Source organism: Magnolia sinica, chromosome 10 (genome assembly GCF_029962835.1).
Source record: "Magnolia sinica isolate HGM2019 chromosome 10, MsV1, whole genome shotgun sequence".
Taxonomy (NCBI): Eukaryota; Viridiplantae; Streptophyta; class Magnoliopsida; order Magnoliales; family Magnoliaceae; genus Magnolia; species Magnolia sinica.
Window position 1 is genome coordinate 76966304 of NC_080582.1, and position 6942 is coordinate 76973245.

Consider the following 6942-nt stretch of genomic DNA (forward strand, 5'->3'; position numbering starts at 1 on the left):
GCAGATTCGTTTCCGGATTTGCTGCGAATTTTTGAGTTGGTTTTCGTAGAGGTGTGAAAGGAAAGTTGCCTAAACTATAAATAGGTGTCTTTAGGGCTTTTCTAGGGTATGGGAAATAATTTTAAGGTGTGGGCAAAGGGTTTTCTCTGTACTTCTGAGGGAGAGGTTAGTATATTTCCTTGTAATCTTCGTTTTTCTTCATAGTGAAAATTTGCATCCGTGGTTTTTTTACCCCTGTTTTAGGTTTTTCCACGTATATCTGGTCTTGTAGTTTATTTGGGATGCTTTAATTCTTTTCTAGTTTATATTTCTTCTTGTTTATCGTTTGTGTGTGAGACCGGAGATTAGATCTCAGTTCACTGCGTTGTTGGCATGCTGCGCAACACTTTCTTCCATCTTTCTAAAGTCATGGTTCCAATGCTGACCTATGCTCCAATTGTAGAATCTTAATAGTTTTGAATTGATCCACTCATGTATCTCTTCTGCACAAAATTGATCAACTTATTCATTGTTGCATGAGATCTAATGATAGCCCTAGTTAGTTCATATTTACTAATATCTATGCATCTAACTATGCGATCCAAATAGAGCTTCTTTAGAATGACATCTCCCATCTAGGAATGGGAATGGTTGCTCTTTGAGTTCTTGTAAGTGACTTTAACTGCATAAGATTTTAATAAGAGATGTGTGGGGATGTTGATCCAAACATGAAACATATTGAAGGTTTAATGATTGCTTATCCTCTATTAGTCTTAAAGATCTTACTGTATCAGGTAACATCTTTTCATGGTCCAACTCCAATGCATCATCTCAAAGAATCAAGTGTAGGCTTGATAAGCTATTGGCTAATTTGACCTACATTAGCCTCTTTGAGAGGTATAAGGCCTCTTATATGGCTTTGAGCCTTTTTGACCATGCATCCATACTCGTAGATTTTACAGTTTCAAAAGCACCAAATTTGATGACTTATTAAGGGAAAGACGAAGTAAGAGCATGCTATTGAAGATGTTGCAACGTATGTCAGGGAGGCCTTCGTTGATTGTGTGCAAATAAAACATGAGCCAAAGGCAGGTTCAGAAAGGGTTTAGCCAATGGAGATATTAACTCTTCCGAGGTCAAAAGTAGAAGGATCGGACTAAACTACATTCACTGAATTTGAAGGATCGACCTCACTTGTTGTTTGGTGTGTGGGTAGCGCATCCTGAATGATCTCCTTCCTATAAATCACATTTTTTTTTCAATCATTAGTGTAAGATGGATGGGTTTTTCCAAACTGTAGCAAGGGTCCAGGAGATATATTAGCAGTACTCATATGTTTATAATTGCAACTAAACTCAATAAAGTTAAAATTGTTCTTAAAGGTTGGATAGTTCGCTTGCCTAAAAAAATTTATCAACTCCCTAGAGCAAAAGATATCTCAAACTTGTTCAAATTGCAATTTAATTTAACACATATTTTTTCAATATTAAAAAGGAGAAAATGGGCAAAAAAGATCTATCCCTCCATGGGATGGCCCACCAAAATTGTGGATTTTTAGATCGCCCATCCATGTAATGACTCACCAAATCTATGGATTTTGTTAGATAATTGATGCAGGGAAGGACGTGAGGTCGAGCACCATCTTCCTCAGGGGGATAACTGTTCCAAATCCACGGAACTTCTCTAGACTCCTCACAGAGATTTCTCGAATCCACAAGAAAATAGAAATAAATTCTAGAAAATTCGTAATAATTTGATTGATGATGAAAAACGAGATCACACCCCTTTAAATAGGGATACTAAGCCATGGAAGAAATTTCAGAATCAAACTACAACTAAAACTCTCATAATTCGCAATTTACTATAAATAGTAAACTAGTACGCAAGTTTCGGAATCAAACTACAAGTAAAATTCCCATATTTATAGACGGTTGTGATGTCTACTAGTGTGCAAGGTTTTCGGCCAAAAATAGTAAGTGTCCTATTTGGCTTCACAACACTATTCTCCTGATTATTCTAAGCACTTGTCATGTTGGGTGCAACTCTTAAAGCCTAACGGATGAAGAGTTATACTCAAACTAAAACTTAATATAAATAGTAAAAACAAAAATAAATCAGGAATTCAACCATTGATTTGATGATATTTCGAGTTGGGGTGGCTAAAGTAGCTCGTCCTACCCCAAAATCATATATGGTATGTCCAATGGCTCATTCCGGTTAGCAAGATACATTCGTTTTAAGTTCTAACGGTCCTGATCAATTCTGTCATCGACCAGTCCTTTTCTGATCCATCTTGTCCATGAAACTGTCCACGACCCGCTCTACATCAATAATCCAACAACCAAATGCGATATGAGTGTATATCGTTAATTAATCCATGTGATGACCCACTAAATATATCAATTATGTTAGTCAATAATCCTTTTGATACATTTGTTTAAGAATTGGTCGATCCATCATCGTAGCCTATCAGAGGCTTGAAATTACTTCAATTTTATTCAAATTGTATGTTTTGATGGGCTTATTATAATGATTATTTACAATATTACACTTGTACACCATTTTGAATATTTAATCAAACTTGAGCTTGTATGAATATACTACAAATTTCAATGCATTCATAATACAACCTACTAAATAAAAACTTTGGATTCCGGTGCATTCCAATTTTAGGATGCCACATACAATTGAAGATTTTTAATACATTGGATTCCAGTGTATTTAGGATTTGAATCTAATGCATTTCAAATACAAGCAAAATGCAAAGATCATTAAATCTTCGCCAAACAAAAAAATGGGGAATGATATCCCTCCTTTAGAAAAATGAGATTTCCCAATTATATTATTGATGCAGGACATGAAATTTAAAGATGATATGTAAGATTTCAGGCTTAAATTATACTAATTTAGAAACAATAACATAAAAATTCCACATCCCACACAAAAGTCCAAACATTAAATTAAGGAAAATCTATGCGGGTCCAAGCTACACATGATAAGGCTGGATTAATAAAAAATTATGAACCAAACGATACTCAAAGATAAGAAATAATCATCCACACATGCATAGTAATCAGTCCCTAATCCAAGGGATTCAGAAATTCCAATTCAGGGAACCCTAGGGTAAGAAAAAGAGCATAAAATTGGAGATTTGAGTAATTTAGGGTTAGGTTTAGGGATTTTTGGTGAAAGTGGACTGAAAGAGAGGAGAGAGACGAACCTGAGAAATATCGCACGCGTGGACAACAACAATGAGCCAGACGCACGTACGTGTGATCCCAGCCGCACATGTGTGGGGCCCACTATTCAGAAAAAGGCCACCTTGGCCCTAGTCGGCCAGGGATGGACTCCAAAACCCTCAAATCTCAGCTCGATCTGATGTATGGTTTGTGCATGGTGCTCCGTCGAAATTTCAGCCCTCTTGCAGGGCCAGATTCTGAAATTCTGTTGTGGAGAGGAGAATTGTTATAATAGATGATTGATTCGAAGTGTATATGATGGGGTGGGATGAGAAGAATGGATGGTAGAAGATAGGTAGTAGAGATGGCAATGGATGGGGATGAATCGAGATAGATGTGGCTTCGCACTATGGTAGTTAACCCTTCGATGAAGGTAAGGCTTCGCACCCAATTAGGCTTTACAACTCAGAGAGTAGAAAAACACAGAATTTTTATTAATCTTCAATGAATCAAAAGAACTACAAGGAGTGCCTATTTATAGGAAAACCGCATACCCCAAAACTCACGCCATATGCGCAACCTATTACTTGGCGATGAAGTAAACTAAAATAAAAACCAAACAAAGAAATCTAAAGCGTTCATGATGTTCTAAATAATAATAATAAGCAAAACCTAAAATATGAAATCAATCCGACTAGTGGGCTATGATCATGAGATCTCATGGTGGGCTTTTCTTGATTGTCGGGCCCACTCTTTTGAATCAAAACTTTGTCTCCTAACTAGAAGGCCCTCCCTGAACGTCATCATCGATCCAGATCGATGGTGAGATTTTTCTTCTTCTGGCATACGTGCGTAGGGGGCAACGTGCGTGTGCGTGTGCACGTGATGTCCCCATCAATTATCATGATGCTCCATAACAAATATGGAACATTTCCAAGGGAATAGAGGATAACTTTATAAAAGCCCTTTGCTGCTTTTGTGAGCAACCATAGATTTCTCCACTACCAATATTAAAGCTTGGATTGCAAGCTCTATCCCTATGAAATTTGAAAAGTTAAGATAAGCATCACCGATGGTGGTGTGAGTAGGAATTGATCTGATTTCAGAAATCCTACTCAAATGCCAACGAGGCAGCGGATGCATCCAGACGGGACCACCTTGTATGTGGCCCAGCTAGGGCTCGATCATCACAGGCCACACTTTTGCTTCAAATGTTGGCTATTGGTGAATCCAACCATTCATTTCTTTCACACACGTTGATGACCGACTGGCTCATTTTTGTGCAAGATGGGACAGTCGTATGATCATCCACTTGTCTCTCTCAGGTCTTCCACTCTTTATATAAGGTTTCAAATCCTACTCGTGCCAGTAGAGAGAGAACTATACAGGAGTACATCAATAGGATTCTTATTTTGGCAGTTAGATCTGGTCTTTTTAATGATCCAAAACGTTAATACGGGACAGCTTGTCGGGGTACTACCCTGCTTATGTCTAGCTAGGAACGGACAGGGGCTTTGAGGGGCCACCTTGATGTTTAGGTTTTATCCACACTGTCCATTCATTTGCCATATCATTTTTAGTATACAAGCCCAAAAATGAAGCAGTTCCAAGGCTCAAGTGGACCACACAGTGGGGATTAAACACCCACGGCTGAAAACTTTTTGAGAGCCATAAAAAAGTTCTGGATCAAAATTATATTTGTGCTTCCCTTTATTGAGGTCCATGTAACCTTTTGAACAGTTTGGATGGCAATTAACCATCACGGTGGGCCTCAGAAAGGTTTCATCAGTGAGTGCCATTTATCACCGCTGCTTCATGTGGTGTGGTCCACTTAAGCCTTGCATCTGTCTTTTATTTTTATTTTTTTTTAGGGCTTGGATAAAACCCATACGACACGTTGGCCACTCAGAGCCCATGCCCCTTCATAGACGGGACAGCAGGTTACCACTCAATCTGTAAATTTAAGGCACAAACATCACCGTGAGTCTCACGCTCAGGTCCCACCCACCTCCGTGGATTTGGGTCTCACCCAATCCGCTACCGGCCTAGGGGCGGCTTCGGTGGATCCTAGAATCCACCTTACTATATATGACTACATCCAAAACTTATTTCAAGATATGATCCAAGAAATTAAGAAGATCCAAATTTAAGACGGACTATAGTAAAGCAAACAGTAGTACTTGATCATTAAAAACTTTTCGTGGGCCACAAAAGCTTTGGATCAAGATGATATTTGAGTGGTCTCTTCATATAGGTTTTTGTGGCTTTATCAACCGGTTAGTTGGCAAAAACACATTCAAGTGAACTCCATGAAGGTTTTAATGTTATGGATTCAATCTAGATTATTTCTCATGGTGTGATCCACTTAAGAATTTGACATACTTCATTTTTTTGGATCATGCCCTAAAATAAACTTTGAATATGGATGGATAATGTGAATTTAAGGCGCATACATCACTGTGAGCCTACAATCACCCCACCCACCTGGGTGTGTCCAGGGTCTCACCTAATACACTCCCAAGGCTTCATGTGTGACCCCTTATTATGGGCTAATTAACCATTAAAACCTTCTCATGCGCTGCAAAAACTTTGGATCAAGATGATATTGGAAAAGTCTCTTTATGTAGGTCTTTGTGACATTACCAATGGGTTAGATGACAAATAAACATTCAAGTGGTCCTTCGTGAAGTTTTTAATGATAGGGATTCAATCACGACTTTTCCTGTGATGGGCTATACTTAAGATTCGGGTATGCTTCATTTTTGGATCATGCCCTAAAAGGAGCTTTGAAAATGGTCGACAGTGTGGATTTAAGGCATATACATCATGTGCGCCCCACCGTTACGGTCTCACACACCCACGTCAGTGAATCTTGGGTCTCACCTGATCGACTCCCATGAGCCTAAGGGTGCACACGGTTCGGTTCGGTCCGGTTCTGGGGTGAAACCGGAACCGAACCATTCCTTACGGTTTCAGGATTTTCAGAATCAGAACTGGACCATTAGCACCCTAGAACCAAACTAGAACCGAATCGTGAAAACTGGTTCGGTTCTAGATCGATTCTACGATTTTGGGCTTTTTATAATCTAGTCTAATTGCATGTTTTATTTTATAATTTAGCACATGTTCATTCGTGTTGTGATCCACTCGATAAATAATTTAAATATTGTATATGGTGTGAAAAAATACATTTATGAAAACAAGCAAATGATGTATTGTAAACCATAAATCACGAGTTAATTATACAACTAAAATATATTGTAAACTCACAGTAGTTCCAAATTCAATTCTACGGATCGGATCCACAATTCGGATTCACGGTTTGGATCCACGGTTCGAATCACAATTTGGTTCAATTCTACATATCCCAAACCGGAACCGAACCGAACTAAACAGTTCTTTAATTTTTGGAATCAGAACCGAAATCGGTGCACTCTAGAACCGGACCAAACCGGACCATTTGGTCCGTTCTGATCCGGTTCCACGGTTCTATTGGTTTAATGTGCACCCTACATGAGCCTATATTTGTTGGACCTACAACTTTAACGGTTCCTTTGAGATGACATGCAGGACTGTCTCTACGTTGGAAGCATGGCAGGGTGATCTATGGATCAGGTCCAACCATAGAGTGGTGCGAGGATGGATGGCTCATATTTCAAAATTAAAAACCTATGAGACCCATCATATATATCACTTTTTCTACTATTTACCCTACTGCAAATTTGACCTTTAACTTATTTGTTTCCCCACCGTCAATTTAATGGCCACATTTCAACGGAATGGA